The 22,049-nt window shown below is 39.7% G+C and overlaps 1 protein-coding gene and 1 long non-coding RNA gene across 6 annotated transcripts in view; one reads left to right on the plus strand and one right to left on the minus strand.

Annotated features, from left to right (window-relative positions):
* Nucleotides 1-22,049, plus strand: part of POU2F1 (POU class 2 homeobox 1) — a 168,616-nt gene that overhangs the window by 36,565 nt on the left and 110,002 nt on the right. The window lies entirely within an intron of this gene.
* On the minus strand, nt 11,217-20,728 carry LOC106783129 (uncharacterized). The gene is made up of 3 exons (XR_001380706.3): nt 20,597-20,728; nt 17,325-17,378; nt 11,217-12,005 (listed from the first exon to the last, which is right to left on the minus strand). It is a non-coding gene; the product is annotated as an uncharacterized lncRNA (long non-coding RNA).

A 22,049-nucleotide genomic window follows, 5' to 3' on the forward strand; every position in this document is an offset into this window, starting at 1 on the left:
GCAGCAGGCCAGGCTCTGCCCACAGTCTGTAGTTTGCCACCTCCTGTTCTTCAGTGCTCCTGTGCCACTTACGTGCACGACAGCAGTGATTGTCACTCCAGGGTGCGTTACAGTTACCTGGGAAGCTTTACATTAGGATTTCTGCCAGTCGTTGTTCTCGGGGCTGAGGAAGCAATGGCAAACATGGTACAGATGCCTGCTTTTATGGCATTAGTTGATGTGAAGTGCAAGCTAGAAACATAAATCAAGGAAGGGAATATAGGACAGGGCGTGTTGGGAGATGGCAGTGTTGGGGAGGGCAGCTAAGGAAGTCACACTGAGAAGCTTGAAGCCCTGTGTACCTCTCCCCATGGCGTTGTCTTCCCTCCAAATCCTGAGGTAGCCACCAGTCCTCATATGTAGTGTATCTCTAAACAGTGTCTTTTAAACATTAAATATACAGTATGATAACATTTATATATTTTTGTGCAGCTTACTTTTTTACATGCAAAATTATTTGTCAAATTTGTTCATGTCATGTATCAGTTATCTACTGCTTTGTAACAAATCTCAGAACTTACTGACTTAAAATAACAACCATTTATTATCGCTCATGAGACTATGGGTCAGCTGGGTGCTTCTGCTGATCTTGGCCAGGCTTGCTCACGTGTCTGTGACCAGCTGCTGGGTTGGCTGAAGTTTGGGTAGGTTAAGATGCCTCAGCAGAGAGAGCTAGTTTCTGCTTCGCGTATTTCATCCTGCAGGAGGCTGGCCCAATCTTGTTCGCGTGGCAGCTGAGCAGGGTTGTAAGAGAGCAAGAGGAAGTGTGCAGGGCCTTGAGGCTTAGGCTGGGAACCAGCACAGCATTACTTTCACTGCATTCTATCACAAGGCCACCCCCGATGTGAGGGATGCAGCTCTTGATGGGAGGAGCAGCAGAGGCACTTGGCAGGGCATCGTGGACGCGGGGAAGGGAGGAATCGTGGTCGGTTTAGCAGACAGTCTGCCACAGTTCACTTTCACTACTGTATCATGTTTTATTGAACGAATATGCCACGGTTGATGTACTCATTCTTCTATTAATGGACATTTCTACTTTTTCCAATCCTTGGCACTTACAGGCAATGCTGCTATTGATAATCTTGTATCTATCTCCTTATGTACATGTGCTGCAAGAGAGTTTCATTAAGGTGCATGTGCACAGTGTGTATGTATGTACACAAAGCTAGAAGTGGAATTGTATTGAAGTGCCTTGTAGAGTATGCAGATGTTGAGCTTCCCTAGATATTGCCAGAGTGACTGTGTGAGTTTTTACTTCTTGCTCGTAGTACTCGCTGCTCCACATATTCCCAGGGTATTTGAATTGTTGCCAGTGGCTGTGAAATGGTGTCATAGAGGTTTTAATTTGTGTTTTCTTTATTGTTAATGAGATGAGCATTATTTCATATTCTTATTAGCCATTATGCTTCTTCTATGAATTGCCAGTTAATATATCGTGCCTATTTTTTTAGTTGGATTGTTTTGTCTTTCATTGATATGTAGGAAGTTTTTGGATTCTAATCTTTTGTTGGTTATATGTGTTCTTATCTTTTCCCAATCTGGTTTGTCTTTGGGTTTTTTAAATGGACTCTTGATGAACAAGTTTTTAATTTTAGTATGGTTGGATTTATCAGCCTTTTCTTTTATGGTTTGTACTTTTTGTGTCTTATTAAAGAAATCTTTCTCTTCTCCATGTTCAAATTCTCCTATATTTTCTCAAATTTTTTAAGTTTGTTTTTTCACATTTTGGTTATTAATCTACCTGCAAGTGATTTTTGTTTACATTGTGAGGTCAGGACCTTTTTTTTTTTTTAGTATATGGATTTTCAATTTTCCCAACACGATTTGTTGAATGTTTTTTCTTTTCTCTCCTTTCACGCAGTGCCGGCTCTGCCATATGTTGAGTTTCCATGTGTGCATAGGTTCTGCATTTTTAATGCTAATTTCATGTATAGAAATGTCCAGTTTTCGCTTTTGTAGCTGACACTTTTTGTTTACTACTGTATCATTGCCTTAGTATCTTAACTGAATTAGTGCCCTGATTCCTTTGGGGGATAATGACAAATGGTAGCAGTTTCCTGGTTGCTTATTAGATGCTAGATTAGTATACTTAGAGTGTTCATGCATTCATTCATTTGGTCCTCATGACAGTGCTGTGTGTTAGCTATTTTTGTTCTCATTTTAGAGATGAGTAAACTGAGGCACAGAGGAAGCCTCCTTAGCTGGGATTATGAATCCAGGTCAGCTGGCTTCAGGGTCTCAGCTTTAAGCCACTACGCTATACTGTTTCTCATTTGAATGAGTTTGTAAGTGACTTTTCCACTCAACTATGACCTATCCAAAATTTGTCCAGTTGCTGATGTTTAAGGAGGTAATTGTTAGAATGAGTCAGGCAGAGGCCATAGAGATTTATTGCAGTTTGTTCTTAGAATTTACCTTGGCTTCCTAGAACAGGCATCTTTAAAATCTAGCCCCCCACCACTTGCATAGGAAGAAAATGTAGAAAATGACTGTGTTTTGGAAAATGATTGTTGTTTTCAGATTTCTGGACTTCTCATGTGGGTCCTACTAGAGGTCTTCCACATGCAGAGAACGGGGCCAGTGAGAACCAACGTTTATAAGTCAGAGATACGTGCTCCACGTGGGTGATTTTTCTTTTTAAAACCAAGATGGACGCTTGACTATGGCTGTTGGAGCAACCTGGGGGAACACATTGTTTTGGTTAATCTTGCCTCTTCTTGCCCCCTAGCCAACCTTCTCAGAAGCATTCTTCATGAAGGCTAGTCAACTTTGGTCTCTCCATTCTGGACTTCCCATGGCACTTGTTATCTCTACTGTCTCTTTTGAAATTCATGGTTTAGAATTTGTTTGTGTTTGATAGCACTTTTATTATTTTTGTGATTGGTTTGGAAATATGTCTTATGTTCCTAACAATAGTGTAAGCCTCTTAGGACAAGGATGGTATTTTATGTTTATGTTTAATCATCCCCACTATCTCTTAGCACAGTAGCTAACTACAGTGCAGGTGCTTAATAAATGCTTCTTTCTTTTAATGTGGCTTAATGAATAAGGCCTTAGCCATAAGGGCAAATTTTATGTTCAACTTAAAATTTTTGTCTTTTATTCAGCACAGTTGTTTAAGTACGTACTTGTTCAAATAATTTCAGCAAACAAAAGATGAATCAGAAAAAGTTCCCGGCCTCAAAAGGAGTAGGCTCTTAAAACAGTTTACAAATTATAAATACAGTTGTTTGTTTTGATGTACATATGTACCCAACTTAGTTTCACAAAAGGAGGGGGTTTAGAAGTTGTTTATAACTTAATTGGGGAGATGAGACATATGAGGAAGAAGTCATTCAAGGTCGAATGTACTAAGTTACAAAGCACTGGGGCGTGGATGGCTGTGCAGGAGGGAGAAATAACTTTGTTCTTGAGGTGGGCTGGAGAAGGAGACTGAGTGGTGGCAACATGTGAGCTGGGTTCTGAATAAGGAAGGTAGGATTTTGACAGGTGGACTAGGTGTGGAGGGTGGGACTGTGTTTCAGAAAGATGGAACAATGTGAACCAGGGTCTGATAGAGACAGGAAAAACTATCTTGGGAGCAAAAGTAGTTCAATTTGGCTATAATATAGGGGAGTAAAAGTAAATAAGCTGAGGCCAGTTTGTGTAGGGTCTTAAATATCAGGCTAAGGTGTTTGGACTTAATTCAGTAGACAGTGGGGAGCCACTGAAGTCTTTTGAGTAATGTGATCTGAGCTGTGCTGTTGGAAGATTAATCTGGTTGCGTTGTGAGTAGTGAATGAATGGGAAAATGAAAGTGTTTTCTGTTGGATGACTTTTTTTGTTTTCTGTATAAACATAACTAAAACAAACATGAGCTTAATTGAATTATTAAAGAATAATGCTAAGAATCTTCATTAACTAATATGTAAGAAAACATATGTATGTGTGTGTTGTCAAATCCAACTAGCTTTTGAAACTAGTTGAAGGCTTGTTCACCTGTTGGATTCTAATTCAGTGTTTGCCTTCAGAGTCTCCTTCAGTTAGTTGCACACCACAGGCAGGTTAATCTTGCAGATTCACGGTTCTGATTGTGGCATGGTACTGCTCAGAAAGCTGTCAACACCCTCCGTTTGGCTGCTGAGTAAAGCCCGAACGTCATAACCCAGCAGTCAATGCCTTCCCTCATCGCTCTCTCACTCCCGCCATGCCCTCACTGCTTCACAGAAACCTTTCCCAGGACTCCTTGTGATTTCCTATTTCTTTGTCTCATTTACTCTCATTTCTATGACCTTCTTAGAGTCATATGATTAAAAGGGGAGACAGGGAGTATGTTGAGGTCCTGAGAACTTCAGTGACAAGATCGAATCTGGCAGAGCTGGGATGTCAGCTCTACCATTTGTTTGAAGAGTCTTTTTTGTACTTGTTGGTACCAGTGACTGTGCATACCCTGAGGACGCAATGGTAAGTGAAGCAGAAGTGGCCTCTGCTCCTTATAGCCTACAGTCTCAAGAGACAAACGTTAACCACTAGGTGCAATTAAACCAATGTTATGGTTCCTAACCGAGGTGGGTCCTACCAAGGAGAAGTACTCTGGGATGCTTTGAGAGAATAGAGGGTAGTAGAGGACCCAGAAAGTCAGTGTGGCCAGGACATATTTTGATTACTAAGGGGTAAGATGAGGCTGGGAGTTAGACAGATACCAAATCATATAGAGCCTTTTAGGCCATGTTAAGGATTTTTCATTTTGTATAAAGTGCAATGGGATGATCTCTTCCAGATCTCGTGGTTTCCGTTCCCCAGAGAGTAAAAGGCAGAGACGTGTTCCCACCTCAGGGCCTTCATCTTTGTTGTTCTTTTTGCTTGGATGCTTTCCCCACATATCCACATGGTTCGTTTTCTGGTCTTTCTACAACTGATGAATCCATCCTTGGCCACTGTGTTTAACGCCAGACCCAAGCCCTCCCCATCCTTCCCTACCTCCTTTTTCTTCAAAGCATGTACTTCCCTCTGACATATTCTATACTAGAGTTTAAGTTTCCCTGGGTAAAGGATTTTCTAAGAGAGTTTTGTGCACCGATGTATTCTCAGTGTGTCGAGTGCCTGGCATACAGCAGACATTCAGTAGACATCAGTTGAATGAATGCATGGGTCGATGGAGAGTGGCTTGGAGGAGCCTGGAGTAGAGGCTGAGAGAACCGTTAAAGGCTTTGTCTAGATGAGAGATAATGTTGGCTGAGATGAAGGTTGTGGAAGATTGAGAGATATGATGAATTCAAGATAAATACTGGAGATAGAATCAAAAGGATAGTTCACAGTGATTAAAATAACTCAAGTTTTTACCTCACAAATTTAGTGTTCTTTCTGTTAAACCACCATGAAACATCATTGTTAACTAGTAATATGTTAACAATTACATGAGAGTCATTGTTTTTTTTTTAGTTTGTGTCTCCTGGTGCCTCCGTATTTATTGATGGCTGCAGAGTGTGGTAAAGGTTAATGAGAATTTGATAAATATTTTTGTACCTTTTAAGTCGAACTTGTGAGATGGTGCATGCAGTAGTGGAAGCACGTGATGGCGTAGGGTTGTAGTTCTCAGCTGGGGGGGATTTTGCCCCCCGGGAACATTTGGCAATGTCTGGAGACAGTTTTGGTTGTCACAATTTGTAGGGTGGTGCTCATGGCACTAATCATTAGAGGCCAGCTGTGCTGCTAAACACTTTACAGTGCACAGGTCAGCCTTCCTCCCCTGTAAGAATTCTCTGGTCCAAAATGTCAGTAGTGCCGCCGTTGAGAAACCCTGCCTCAGGGATTAAACTCAGACTTCAGCTCATGTCAGTGCTAAACCTAGTTATGCTGTTACAGACACAGACTTGTACAACTTCTTGTCTATACAAGATGCAATTAGAATAGTTACACTTACTTTTAAGCAAATATACTATACCTGACATACATATCTGCTTGTGTACATAAATCCAGTTGAAAGCTATATCTCCAAAATAGTTCTCCTTGCAAAGGTTATTCGTTTGTTTATGTGAGCCTGTGTTTTTTACAGTTGCCTTTGAGACCTGTGGCAAATCCTTTAAATCTTCTTATTGGTACCACCTTTTCTTCTGAAGGTGGGTTTGGAAGTATCCAGTGCTTTCTGAATGCGATGTGGTGAGTAATGAGGTTGGGTAATAATTCTCTTGTAAGATGAAATTAAGATATGACTATACAGTCATAACTGGCTCTAAAGGTAGTTTAAAACTGATGCTTCTACAAAATATTTTCGTCGGTAAACGCTGAGGGTAAATGTGTTCTGTTCTCCATTTGAAGGAGAGTGTGTGTGAAAGTTCTAAAATGGTTTAAAACAAAAGCAGTGTTTATCAGAGTGTCAAATATTAGAAAGATTGTTGTTGTCTAGGATCAGGAGAAACAGGCATTCTCTATAATATTGGGAAGGTAACGGCATAACTTTTGGAAAGCAATTTGGTAATATTATTAAATTTTAAAATGTTTATACCCTTTCACTTAAGAATTCTACCTCTAGCTGTTAATTTCCAGAACCATTTTTACCAGTAAGCAAAGATACACGTACATAGTGCTATTTCTTAAAGCTTTGTTTGTAAAGTAGAAAAAATAGAAACAATCGCAATACCTCATCCACAGCTGCTCATCACTAATCATTAGCGCTTCCTCATGGTGGAGCCCCGTCCACCGCCAGGAAAACGGGAGATGCGGACTGACAGGAAGGAGGCACACAATACATTCAGTAGGGGGAGTTGTAAAGTAAAACCCAGAAAAACTGGTGTGTGTGGCATACAATGCAAAATGACATATGTAAGAAATGCATGGGAGAAAGACCTGGAAGCTAAATCTGCCGGTGGGAGTAGGATGGCTTCCTATATTTCAGACATGTTTGATTGTTTTATAATGAATGTATGTTTTACAATCGGAAAAAAATAATAAATCCATTTTAAAGCCATGGGACAGCCATCTTACTTTATAGCCAGATCTTTTATTGTTTTGAAGCAGCCTTTTGTATTAATACATAACATAGCTAAGGATCTTTCAACAGTTCTGTATTTATATTCGTGCATACCTAAAATACCAAAGGTTCCTAGGGATTTTTTTCTTCATCTGAAGTTATTCACTGCTTTTTAAAAACGTTTAAATTCTTGACTTTAAAGTGAAAGTGTCAAAGATTAGTTGTGAATGTTTCGTTTTTAAACATTTTAGGCTTTGTAATTGTGTTGTGGAGTGCTCATCTGTATTTTTCCTGCAGGTGGCGCTGGCGGTTTTGTGAAGTTCTTGGCCGCTGTTTATCACCCAATTCCCCTAACGTAGGAAAAAGTTTAATTATGGTTCCTGCATGTAGAATGCTCTCTTTCGTGTAATTGTTGAAAATCAGATGTTTTCTTACTATTATTTCAAGAACTGCAAGGTAGCAGAAAGAATTTGTAGCAAGTTCTTAGGATATAATTCATTTTGTTCCTTATTTATCTACTTCACCACTCATTACAATCTCTTGGAAAATTTAATTTATTTAAACACTGAATGATACCCTCTCCTTTAAAGTTCCAAAACTTCATCAAAACTGGCAGTAGAACTAATTTTTATAGATGAATTCTTTTTGAAGTCTCCCTTTCCCCTTCTCTTTGTGTGTCGGCTCCCCCCCCTCCTCTCCCTTTCTTTCTCTCAGTCTGTCAAGTTCAAGAGGAGCTCAGATGCCGTGAATTAAGTGAAGCACAAAAGGGGGAAAGGAGACCCTTTTGAAGAACAAAGGCCTCCCATTAGCCTGCCATGTTCTTTTTTCACCAAATGTGCGCCCTACATGGTTTCTATTGTTATCCGCATGGCCTGCACATAAGGTAAATACAGTCGATCCTCATTACCTCACGTTTTCCTTCTCTTCCTCCTATGCCACACACAACCAGGCAAGCCTTAGAGCTTTGATGTCTTTTGGCATTCTTATACAGTTGCTTTATCTCCTTTGGAAAAACTACAGGAGTAGCAGTGGAAGTGGAGAGCGATGAACACCAAGTAAAACCCCACAAGGAGAGAGAAGTAGCTGTTAGAGAAGCTGCAACCAGGAATCCAGGGCAGATGGCAGGAGCCAAAGACTTTACTGCTGTTCTTCTCTCTGCCTTTTACTAGCCTGTATTTTAAAAATGATAACTTTGATTTACATTCACTATAGATTGGTGAGTTAGTTTCTCTCTTTGTCTATATAACAAGACAGGCCAATGGGAATACGTTTAATTGCTGAGACCAGTTCTTGTAATAATGAGAAACTCTTGCTAATCTGCTCCTACTTCTCATTGGGTGTTTGCTCTTTGGGGTCATGTAGATGGCAACTATAGGCTTAGTGTCTTACATTACTTTTTATTGGGATGGAACTGAGAAATAACAGAAAAAAAACTTTCAATGGCAAATAAGAAAAGGGATAAACTATGTAGAACCAAACTTAAAATTTGAGAGAGAAACTATAGAAATTTGACGTTCTGCACACTTGAAATGAGCCTGCTTATGGTAAAGTTGTTTAAACGGTGCTGACAAACGTCCGTTGCTTTTGCAAAGGAGTGTATGAGTCTAGCTATTTGCCCCCAGTTAGTGGTTGAGAAAACATCACCAGGTTGGCAAGTCTGTTGGAATAACAGAGGCCTTGCTAGTTCACTGCAGAGTGGAATAGCTGATGACTGGAGGTGTGTGCTATAGTTTGATTTATTTTTATTCTTTCAAAGAAATTGGATAGTTTGTCAGTGGTTTGTGGTAGGGTTTGGGGGTGACGAAAGAGATGGAAGAGGGAGAGTGATGAAGAGGGGAGAAGGAATATTATTTTCTTTTTTAGTATTATTTTGAAATTAAAACTTTTAATATAGTGAAGAGCAAGATTTGAACTTTGACAATGTGGTTTCTGTTTATCTGATATTGAACTAATAATGGTGGGCAATTTGTGACAACGTGTAGTGAGTGGGTCTGCCTTTTTAGGATTACAGAACTGAATGAGTGGGGTTAAAAAGAACATTAAAGGGTTAAAGAAATAATTCTTTTATAGGAGCAGTAGTAACATTTTATTTTGAAAATTTCATGAGGAGATTTTTAGTATTTCTATTTCTTTCCCTACATAGTATTCAAATAAAAATACACAGTACATTCAACCCCCTTTTTTGGTCTTAAGGATATCTTTTAATATTGAAACCTGGCTAGTGCACTTGAAGTAAAAAAAAATTGAATGTGTTAACTACCTGAGGAATTGTTTTGACCTTTAATGTACCCTGGATGCTCCTTTGCAGGAATTGTATGCCTTAGTTTCTGGTTTTTGGGGGTACGGTAGTTTGCAAGAAGTCCTTTGGTTTATATTCTTGGCAGCAGAATAAAAGGCAAAGAGCTTCTTGCTTTGTATTGTGTAGGAAATTACCATTTCTGTCGTCTGTGCAGGATGTTTTAAAGATGGAGCCGGGGAGACTTGGGGGAGAGAGAGAGCCTTGCAGTTCTCATCTTTTCTTGTTTTTGCCTCTGGTCATATATTGCATTGTTTTTCTGCTTTTGTTCCTTGGGGTGGCATCTGTCTTCAGGCGAAATCACTTCACAGTCAAACACAGATTGCGAACCATGGCGTTTTCGCTGTTACTGTTATGCTGATTCACCGGGAGCAGTGTTAACAGAGGTGCATTTAAACACTGGTTCTGTATGGATGGGGAGGTGGACAGTGAATCTCGTTCTTTATCTCCTGTTCCCCTCCTGCCCGTCACTTTTCAGGAGCAACCGTTAGGCTCCTGCCACATGGCTTTTCACAAACTCCCGAATGGTTCTCTGTGCTAATCTGAAAGATGCCCCTGCAGCAGAGACACACGTTTACACTGTCCCACATATAGGGACACTTTCATGAAATAAATGATTTCTTGACACTTTCCAGGTTTAGGATTGTATGATTGATTTTAACATATTTCAAATATTAATACTGGTGAATTGCATGCATGCTTATATTGTTTTAATTATTTAAATAATTTGACGTTTTAGAACTTTGTGGCCTTAAATTTAAAGAGATTGTAAGTTTTTAAAACATTTTGAAACATTATCCTAAGAATATTATTATAGCAAAATAATAGTAATTAGAAAAACAATAAAGTAAATAATAAATTTTAAAAATAAAAAAGAATACCTAACTAGCAAAGTGGAGAGAAAAGCAATTTAAAGTAATAGCTCTTTTCCTGAGTTTCTGAGAAGCCATTTGAACAGCTACTGGTAAGATTTTAAAGATTAAATGTATTTGTGATTAGAACTTGCCTTCTCTATGAGGCAGCCTAACTGCTACGACCTCACGGGAGTCCCCTTATGTAGAATTAGACATAGATGTTGGCTGGGAAAGAAAGGACATAAGAAGACTGACCAAACCTGTATTTGCTGAAAGATTGAGCGTGAGAGGATTTGGAGCCTTACAGTAGTTCAAGGAAGTGGGGTTTATAAAAATTACGATGAGTGGCTTTTTTTCCTAACGTCGGTGCATTTTGATTTAAAAACATCCAAGGGACTGGCAAGCTGTACCTTGGGGAGAGGAGTGTGCAGAGAGGGAAGGAATCTGATAAAATGAGGACTTCAGAAAGTGCCTATGGAAGGCTTGAACTGGGATTGAAGAAAAGAAATTAATGAAATATCAAGAAAGAAAATATTTCTATGGACATTTGTAAATTTTTATTTCTGTAAACATTGATGAAAATAATGCAGTGAAAGGCATACAGTAGTCCGGCCAAATCTGGCCCGTGAGTTAAGAATGATTTTTACATTTTTAAATGGAAAAAAATATATAGTATATCATAAGGCATGTAAGTTATATGAAATTGAAATTTCTGTATCCACAAATACAGTCTTATTGGGACACAACCACACATGGTTTTAGGTAATACCTGTGGCTGCCCTGGTGCTGCAGTGGCAGAGCTGAGGAGTGTGACGAGACTGTGAATGGCTCATAAAGACTGAAACGTTACTTTCTGGCCCTTTGCAGAGCAAGCTTGCTGTAAGACAGGATTGCCTGCAGTATGTTAGAGTGAACCGCATAGGGTTTTTCTGAAGAAACTAGGAGTGCTTGCCGTTATTGTTTGTTTCCTGTGTTCTTGTATATGTTCGTCAGGAATCGATGCTTTTTCTGGTGGGTTGTTTCACTAATTCAGCAAAATGCCAAAGTAGTAAATATTGCTTTCTTTCTCTCTTTTTTTAGCTTGATAATGCTCCCCTTTTTTTTGGAGAAGTTGAGGGGGGATGCTTAAATATGTTCCCTGTTCATTAAGATTTCAAAATAAATCAAACCACATTTAGAACTCAGTCTCACTTCCAAGTCTGCTGAGAGCTTTGTTGCTCTCTCTTTTTGAGAGCATGGGAGATTCCACTGCTTGAACATTAGGACCACTGTTTACTGCTGTTTGGGAAAGTTTGAGAACTTACGTTTACATAGGCAAATTTTGTCCCATTTGAGCCAAGCACACTGAAATTGGCAGTCGGTCTTTCTTGAAAACATTTGGCCTTCCAATATTTGTAAATCAGGCATTTTAAGATGCGTTAAGAGGATTACATCCTAGATTTGTTGTTGAAAACATTGATTTTTATTTGTTTGGCCTCAGGGCTAGCAGCTTCTGTCCTTCCCTTATGCCCGACAGAAGTGTGGCGTTGTTGGAAGGTGACTGGGGGCTCTCATGGGCTTCTATGGGAAGAGCTGGCATGACCTCTGTTAGGCTTTACTGATGTGCCTGGGCGGAAGGAATAGCGATGGACAAGAACCTGAAGTTGCAGTGCATTTTCTCTGATTCTTCCTGCTTTCCTCCCTCCTGTCAGTTTTACATGCTCAGGACAATAACATTAGGGATTTAGAAATGTCACAGTCAAATAAATTACTGGGTTTGACCACGGTGTAAAAGTCATAGTTTAAAATAAGTTGTTAAACTTTCTTCTGTCTTCTCTTAAATAATTGAGCCTGAACCAGGAGCAAGCACATTGTTCATGACTAATCTCTGTAAAAAAAAAAGAAAGTTCGTAATCGTAGATCAAACTCCTGATTTATTCTGCATGACCACCAAACTAATACTGATGCAAACTAATAATAATTTTTCTCCCAAGTAGGTTTTCTTGTTCCTAATCATATCCAAGCAATGATAAAGTTGATATTTTCCTTTACTTCATTGTGGTTCAAATTGTATTACTCTGTGCAGGATTTAAAAAAATACTTTCAAGCAGTTATGTGCACATCTTTCTCCTCATTTAATAGAGCTGTAATCTCTAGATGTAATATTTTGCAGTTAAGCCATTGCTTGTGTCTCTTAGTCCCCCCCTGCCTTTAGGTAAAGTTTAAGGAGTTATATTATAATGTACCTGGGTAGAGAATGAAGCCACCAAAAATCCATGTGGCTGTAGAATTAATAATAGTTCTCAGTTTGATTATTTTAGATAATTCCTCTCCTAGCTTCTTGCCTTTCCTTCTAGATCTTTGAGTATTGCCTGAAAGTTACCTTTTCTGGTGAATTTCTGTAGGAGATGTGGGAATATTCAAGAGACATGTTTGATTTTAAATAAGCTACCTATTCTTGTTATTTTATTGGCCTTGCTTTTAGTTGAGTTTGCTGTGTTTTTGGTGCCTTAGAAACCACAAGTGTACCCACTACTCTGAATTTTAACATAGTTAATATGTTTGCTAATTAATGGGCTTACTTCTTGGTAGACGGAACTATGTTACCAAAAGGGTTGGGGAGTTAAAGTAGTTTGGTTCTTATTTATTCAAAAGTTAAGTTGTCTGTACAAACCATGAATTGTGGTGATGTTATGCTTTCTTATAAATCCAGTTCTTCCAAGAATTCTTGTCGCTTTTCTTTAATTCCACTATCTCCATCTAAGAATACTGGCAATCCTCTCACTTTCCTTTGCAGTTCTTTCTTGTTTTCCATTTTTTTCCTTGTCTTTTGAAGATACTCTTCTTCTGGAACAGGCTGTTTTTAGTCCTGAGATTTGCAGCTCATGAGTTCCAGGGCTAACCTTAGTCAAATGAATATAATAATTATCAATGGTGGAAGAAGTATGATGAGACCAATAGTGTTTTCTGTTTCTTTTCTTTTGAAAGTCCTTGTATATATTGCAACAGGAAAGTAAAGCAGGTGGAGGTAAGGAGCATTATCAATTACCTAACAGAGAGGTGAAGGTACTTTTGTAAGAAGCACAGAGGAGTGATTTGATTTTAGTTTAATTTTATTTTGTCATTCTTGGAATTACTGTCTTGTTTTTTCCTGCGAATTAGGGGTTTCATTTTACTGTTAGGTAACTTCCCTTCATATGTTTATAGTAACGTAATAGGACTGTTAAACCACACAAGAAGTCCAGTCTCATTATTTAATAGCTTCATTTCCTTTAGTCTAATTAATTTTTCTTCTTAACATTTATTTTTATGTATATTTAAAAAAAATTAATGGTTTCCCCCACTGGAATCTAGGCTCCCTGAGGGCACAGGTGTTGGCTTATTCTCTGCTCTGTCCCGAGAACAGAGCACGTGGTAGGTACTCAGAATACTTGTTAACTAAATGAGGCTGTGGACACACATCAGTGGCCACTGGGGTTAGTTGTGCCTTTGCCTGAGAGCCCGTTTCAGATAATCACAAAATCTTCATCCAAAAATAAGTAGAATAGACCCACATATACTCATAACTCTACTAAAGAATGGGGGTGCTCCATGATACACCCCTAACACAGGTGGAAATCGTGTATGAGGCAAAGGGATAGGATAGGATATCAGATAGTGGATGGGGTGAGGGATTGTGATAGAAAACATTATTAAATATTAGCCAGTAAAATCTGAATCTGCAAATCAGGGTGCAGGGAACTGGCACAGAGGGTTCGTCGCATTCGTGGAGGGCTAGGATGCGACCCCACGGTGTTCAGGCAGCAAGGGAGGTTCATGATGAAGCTAGCATCACAGAGGGACAGACAGTGGCCTTGGAGTCAGGCCTGTGGGGGAATCTTGGCTCTAGCACTTGTAGCTATGGGGTCTTGGTGTCTCAAACTCTCATTTTGCTCCTGTGAGGACTGAAGGAGATATTGGGGAAGGGGAGTCATTATTATTGCTATTACAGGCAGCCCCCAACAACCTCAGCTGAGGTTTGTCCCTCCCTGGCAAGAAGGGAGCGGCTTGGTGAGGAGAGACCTTGCTCCCACCAGTAGTGTTTTCTTACACCAAACATTTATTTTGCAGCTTATTTTAAAACTCTGTTATAGCCATAAATGAACATCTATAATACAGTAGGCCACAGTGGCCATGAAATCTCTCGGCTCGTTCTTTCTAAAGTTGGAAGATGGAGCTAAATACTGTTTCTGCTTCAACTACTCAGATTTTCCACTCTCACTTTTTGAAGTGTTAGTGTTTGCTTGAGCCTGATCATGCAGGAAGAGGTATAGAATCTTTACATTTGAAGACTACCTGGAAGAGTTCTGGAGGTTTAGGGCAAGAAGTAAAGACATCTTAAAATACTATGCTTATTAGCACTCTGACCTAGTAATGGTAAATTTTAAAGTCTGTCATTCCCCGCCCCCGCCAAAGAAAACGAAGGATGGGGTAAGGAATGATGATTGGTTAAATAATAATGAGAATTCTGAAACCCTAATAAGGACTGATTTGATGGTTCTGTGAAATACCACTTATGCTTAACTATTTTGTGTTCTGAGTTTCTGTATAAGAATGCCTTTGTGCCCTGGAAGTGTTCAGGAGAAACTACTTTAGATGAATTCTATTTAATAATTTACTTGTCTTAAAATTTATTACTGAGATGGCAGTTTGACCACATAATACCCAGAAGTTAGTGATATAGGAGCAAAATATTTAACATGCTAAAAGACTATCTTTATATGAGGAGTTCAGTGTTTTTGGAAATCTTCTCCTGTTGGAACTGTTGACATACCCTATGAGAGAAATTGTTCTAAAGTTTCTATAAAAGCACATAAATTTTTTCATCAGCTCCCACCCCCCTTGATTCTGAAGTGTAAAATGTTAAAATTGAAAACAGGAAGAATAGAAAGTATTCAATTTAAAAATGAAATATTTTCAGTCCCATATTGTAATCAAGTAAGGGAGGGAAAGGTAAAGGAAGAAAAACAGTGCTGTGTGGAGAAGAAGAAAACGAGTGGATGGAACGAGAGATGAGAAGGAAAGCTATACTGAGGGCAGGGAGGGAGCCCACAGCAAGAAAGGGTGATCAGCAGGAAGGAAGGGAAAACGAGAGGGTTTATTTAATAGGTGAATACAAGGCCTTTGGTCACATTCTGCTGGTGTGAGTCGTGGAGTAACTCACCATTCTTTGAAATATTCTTGCTTGATCGTCAGTGATCTCCAGGTCATGAAATCCAAGGGACATTTTCTCAGACCTTCTCTTAATTGATGCTCCAACAGCATTTGACATTCTTGACCACTCTCTCTTTGTTGAAACCTCACCACCCTGGAAGCTTTGAAATCATGCTCTCTTGCTTTTCCACTCATTTCTCTAGAAGCTTGTGCTTTGTCGTCTTTGTTGTCATTAGATAGTGGCATTCATGAAGGCTCAGTCCTAAACTCCTGTGTTATTTTCATTCTGCAGCCTGGCAAGTGTATCTGTCTCCATGGCTTTCATTTCTGCTTGCTGATGCTGCATGCCGTACTCGAGTGTCCTCCATTTCAGAGAACGGCATCACCTTGTTCATTCCAGATGTCCAAACTGAGACTTTGGAGTCATTCCTGACACACACTCTGCCTCACGTCCCAAATCCTTGCTCTACCAAGGCCCGTCCATTTTACATCCTTAATAACTCCCGATCTGCCCATTTCTCAGCCCGTTTTCTCTGCTACCTTGGTCTAGGTAGTCATCATCTCTGTCTTGCGGCATAATAGTAGTCTCCCATGACCTTCATTTAATTTATTCTCTACACTGAAGCTAGAATAATCTTTTGAAAATACAAATCTAGTCATGTCATTCGACTGCTTAAAATCATTTCGCACTACTCTTAGAATATAGACTAACGTCTTGCCTGTCTGCTTCTCCAACCTCCCCTCTTACCCTCCCTCTCAACACTTGAGCCACCCAGGCCTTTTTTCAGATTGTCACAGCTACCTTGCTCTGACTTTTCAAGGCTCACTTTGCCTAGTCAATTCCCATTTTATTCCTCAGATCTTACTTAACATAAAGACAATATCCATAGAAAAACTGCTTCTTGGGGCCAGCCCCGTGGCCGAGTGGTTAAGTTCTCGTGCTCTGCTTCAGTGGCCCAGGGTTTTGCTGGTTCAAATCCTGGGGGCGGACATGGCACCGCTCATCAAGCCACACTGAGGCGGCATCCCACATGCCACAACTAGAAGGACCCACAACTAAAAACACACAACTAGGTACTGGGGGACTTTGGGGAGAAAAAAGAAAAATAAAATCTTTTTAAAAAAAAACCCCAAAACTGCTTCATGATATATGGTCTCATAGTAGTCTGTTCTTTTCCTTTATAGCATTTATTGTAATTTGTCATTATATATCTCTGTGATGAGGCTGAAAACTCGTAAGAGGGGTGGAACCTTGTCTGTTTTACTCACCACTAAACCCCCAGTACCCCCAGCACCTGGCACATGGTAGGCAATTAATAAATAGTGGTTAAATGACTAGAATCTTTTCTGCAGACTCAAGGTATCTATCACTGAGCCATAAATTTTACTTTCGAGAAGTCTCAGAGCACAACATAATCTCTTTAGTCCTCAAAGATAAGGAATAATGTTAAGTTTATCATTCAACACAGTTTAAAAACTAGAGATCAGGTAAAATCAGCCAGTTTCTGAGCTGGCATTGGGTGTGTACAGACTGGGAACTCCATTTTCACCTGTCCTGACACGTTTCCCAAAAGAAGACATGCTGACTTAGGGATTTTGCTCTAATTTAGCAAACATATGAGGGTCTGTGATATGCCAGACACTTTGCAGACTTTAATTGGCTGCCCCCCCCCCCTTCATCTGTCTTTCTGTGGAAATGGAATTTCATTTCAAACCTAGATTTGGTTTTCAAGACCTCTGTTTCACATGGGTACATATTTGTGTCTTTGGGTGTGATTCTTAGTTTAAACAAAGCACTTTATAAATAAAATGTTCACTTTTTTCACTTGGCTGTGATTAGTTAGATACATTTTCTTCAATTTATACATAATTATGCATATTAAAGGTGTTCAAATGCTATTGGAACAAGATTTGTGTCCCCAAGTTCTGTTTCCCACTGAACACAATGCTGCATGATGCTTATGACGTAAACCTGAGAATACTTCATGAGCGTACATTGTGTGTAGATACTTACCAGGTATCTGGTAGGAGGTATCGGTGAGTAACAAATGTCATTAATGGATGAGACCTAGAAAGCATGATAAAAAAAAGATCTAACGTTGATGAAGAAAATCAGTCCTTTGTTTTACAAATATAACACAGCTAGCTTCTGCCTTAGGATGCAGACCAAGAGCTGTTAGAGGTTTTCACACGTAGGTTTATGCTGAACCATCTCTTTTTCCTATAGATGTCCCCCGCCATGGTAGAATATATACCAGAGTTAAGGGAATAACCTGTGACCTACCCTTGTAACCCAGATAAATAGAGAATTACTTGGTAATTCTAAAAAGGTGAGAAGAGAGTACTAACATGGTGAGAAGAGAGATGATGTAGAGTGGGGGAGAAAGGCGATTCTTGCAAGAGGAAACTACAGCGTAAATGTTCCAAAGGGAACACCCAGGCATTGCTGGGAGTTAGGGATGACGAATGGGACAAAGCGGGATGCTCAGCAAGCAGGTTTCTTGTCTAGAGTGAGGAAGAAGGTGGTGATTGGTGGAAACTGTTTGGAAGGATAGGCTAAGAATTCTGAATTGATAGAATGATTTATATTTTAAAACATAGCATATTTGTGATATGAGAAATAATAAAACTGTCCTCTGTTGGTTCTGTGAAAATAAAAGTGGATGAGATAGGTAGAAAAGATGTTTGGCATTTGAGCTGGTTTTTTTTTTTACTTTTAAAGAGATTTTATAGCTGTTACTGTTACTTAGGGCTTTCTGGGTTTTTAAAAAAGTTTTTACAGCTAGTCTGTTCATTCAGAGAATGTGGGAAAATACCTCTGACCACTTCCCATTAGTGCGCATGTTAGCTCTCAGCAGCAGTTTCTGCGGTCAGCTGTTCTGTGCCAGTATCAGCCAAAGTTCCCTAATGGTGTGAACAGCACTGTGACGGTTACCTTTAAAAAGATAGTTGACATTAGGTTTTACATGACCCTTACTTTTTTTAAAGGTGAGGGTCAAGGTGTATTACAACCAATTTTCCTTTCCTTTTCTTTGAGATTATTTTATTTTAGTCTTTTGTGAATATTTGACCTTCTTTACCATTTCATTGAGGTGGTTTCCTTTGCATGTTCTTCCCACAGTTTCAACCTTTCTTTTAAGTCCTAACTAAGCATAAAAAGGATGCTCTTCCTTCTTTCTAACTCCTTCTCTGAAATTAATTGTGCTAAATTATCAGCTTCTTGGATTTCAAGCAGTCCTCATGCTGAAGGCATTTATTAAGTGTCCATATGTGCTTGCTACTATGCTAAGTGTTGCAGCAATAAAGTAGGAACACTTGGGACTCACGTCTTTTAAGTGCGTTTAAAGTGCCAGGTAACACTAAAGCAAATCACGTTATCAAAGGCATTCATATGAATAGTGTCCCCCACCCCCATCCCACCAAGCTAAGTGCCTGAATGCTTTAAGATTGTATCCCCATAGGAGGAGGGTGGAGTGTTTACTTTTCATTTGGGCCTAGTTTAGATGAAGAAATGTAAGTTGTACAGTTCTCCAGAGGTCCATTTATAGCCTGGTCTTAGTTAAAATATACATAAAGTATTGGGGAGTACTGTCTCAGTAGCCAAATGCCTAAGACTGTGAGTCTCTGAATAAGGAAAAATGACAAAAGAGCTATAGTGTGCAAGTTTAAAATAAATGTGTTTGGGGGAAAATATTCCAGTTTATACTTGTAGGGTTATGGTTTTCAAGCTATTACCAGGGAAGAGAATTTAAAAGTCTTTGTTTACTATTTGAAGAGAGCAGATTCATGTACTGTGGCCAAAAGACTAGTTCATGATTTTAAAAGAAAGGTTACTGGAAACATAGAAAACACTTTTCTACTCTTGTATCAAAATGATCTCTCTATATTATATATAGATTTGGACACAGTGCTTTAGTAAAGAAGGAAGGTCCGGAAGAGCGATGATTAAAGGCCAGGAAGACAAAGTAATCCAAGCATTTCAATCTAGATTATTTTACAAATTTAGGATGTTTTAGGCATTCATTCAATCAGTTATTTATTGAGGAACAATTGCGTTTTAGGCCCTGTGCCGGGCTCACAAAATGTTCTTCGATGCCTCTGTCAGACAGGGTACTACTGGTCTGTGCAGACTGTCTGTCTCACTAGTTTGTTTTTCTTATGCTCTTATAGGAAAAACAAAAGAACAAGAAATACAACAGAAATAAAACCTTGAGATTGTACATGATCTCTCAGGTTATAAACGTTGAATAAGTGGCGTAAATGCAGCGTTACTCATCAGCATGAGGCGGGCATGGTAGCGTAGGGTTGCGAATGGGTTCTAGAGCCAGACTGCCTGTGTTGGAGTCCTGGGCTTCCTACTTCTGTGTGTCTCAGTCGCCTCATCTATAAAGTGGACTTTTTTGAGATAATGTCTGCAAAGTGGTTAGAACAGTGATTGAACCACAGAAAGGGCTCAATAAATGGTAGCTATTAAGTTGAAGAACACTAGAACTTCTTAAAGACTTAGAAAACTAGATGCTGGACAAATGAAAAATGTCAGAGCACCTCCACAATTAACCAGCATGTCATTAGGCAAATTTACTGGCAAACCGAAAATCAGATCCATGGAGAATGCCTTCCAGAAGCATGTAAATATTCACACTTTTGGAATCTTGGGACATAATTGTGGTGCTTGAGATTTATAAAAAAGGAGTTTTAGGAGTTGTTTGAGTAACAAAAGATTGGCCTGCTGAAAGTGGAAGAGCATTCCAGGATTCAGGATTAGTTGAAGAGGAGAGTTCAAAGCTGGAAAGAGAAGCACGGAAAGGAGGATGTTAAGTCAATTTGTATGGGTCTAAACGGTGTTCTCAAATGAGGGAAATTTTGCCCCTCTGGAGACACTTGACTATGTCTGGACACATATTGCCCCGGTAGCGGGGAGAAGGGCGCTAGTGGCATCTAGTGGTTAGAGGCCAGGGATGCTGCTAAACATCCTGCAATGCACAGCACAGTCCCCACAACAAATAATTACCCGACCTGAAATATCAATCGTGCCAAGGTTAAGAAACAGTGATCTAGCACAAGGTGTAATAAAGGCCACTGAGCAACAGAAGACTACGTTTATGATATTACCTCCACTCCACCCCCAAAAACGTATATGAATACAAATTTAGCTCAGGCTAATCTAGCTCAGCATGATGCATGGAAATATCTCCTTAAGCTGACCACTCTGCTTGGGCAACATTATCTTTCACCATGCAGTCTAGAACCTAAAATGACACTATCCTTGCTATAACTTCTACTTACCTTCCACTCTGTATGTCTTCCGCCCCACATCCTAGGGGACGAAAAATGTAATGAGCATTTGCTTAGATTAGAGTCTGCAACAAAACTGTTAACACAGATCTTTTTTAGGTATCTTTTTTCGTTGTGCTCCTGTCCTTTGCAGGCATTCTTTCATACACCAGGCAAGGTGATCGATTAGCAAACAGTGAATGCGGTTGAATAAAGAAAGTCCAAGCTTGAAGACATAGGGATCCTTGGCATTCATCTGAGGACAGTTTTTCGTCACTGTGGAGGCCTAAGAAAATTGTGGTATGGTTAGGGTGAGGGATAGAAGCGACAGTTTGTAAGTGAGATGGAGGATTGCCTCGTGTGTGGGGTCATTCTGGAGTGAGGAGTATATTGACGAATCCTTTGATCCAGGAAGAAGATGGAGTCTTTTCCTCTTTATTCCATACCTGTGAATTCACTGTTTGCTGAGCCTCTCCCAAAGGAACATCCACTTAAACATATGCAGACTCATTCTTTTTCCTTCACTCCCACATCCTGCCCCCTTGTCCTCACGTTCTCCTCTGGGGCACCACCACCTGCTCAGTGGCTCAAGCCTGAAGCTGGCGGTCTTTCTGCTCATCTCCTTCACTCAAGTGAGCATTTAAATTACTTCCTTCTCCACATTGTTCACAGCCTTTCCTCCTCCGTTCTCATGGCCACTGCCTTAGCTCTAGCCTCCGCTCTTGCCTTGGGGTCATGTGATGGTTCAGTTTTCAGACTTACTTCCTGTAACCTGTTTTCGTACAGCTAAGTAAACTACTAAAACGTTGTTTTATTATATTACTCTTGTGTAAAACCACACAGCTTTAAGGACAAAACTTCAAGTTATTTTAAGTTGCAGTTGACACTTCAATCCCAGGAAGTTGATGACGTTGTCCTTGCCCCCTTTTCTAACCATACCTCCCAAAGCTTCCTCCCCTCTTCACTCTAACCATCGGCTGTTTCCCAGACTTGGCATGAATAGCACACCTCTTTCCCTCCCATGTTCTACCTTTTTCTCTACTTTTCCACCTCCATATTCTTTGTTTCACTTGTTTCTCGTTCTCAGGGAAGCCTGCTCTGACTTTGTTGTCTGATTTGGATGTTGCACCTCTTCCATGCCCCGTTAGCATCCTAGCAGACAGGTCAAATGCAGGGCTTGCTCCAGAGGCAGACTCTGCAGGGTAAAAATTCAGCCTCACTCTGCTGATAGGTCTCCTTAGGCAGTTTACTAAATATCTCTGTATTACTCAGTTTTCTCATATGTAAAATGGGAGTAACAATAGAACTTACCTTATAGGCGTATTCTTTTGAGAGTAAATTAGTTAATATGTGTTGAACACTTAGAATAGTGCCTGGCACTTGTTAGCACTTATTGAGCGTTACCCCATTATTATCTTATGCATCCCTCATTCATAGCACATAGTGTCTGCTATTAAATCACTAG

Source organism: Equus caballus, chromosome 5, assembly GCF_041296265.1.
Source record: "Equus caballus isolate H_3958 breed thoroughbred chromosome 5, TB-T2T, whole genome shotgun sequence".
NCBI lineage: Eukaryota > Metazoa > Chordata > Mammalia > Perissodactyla > Equidae > Equus > Equus caballus.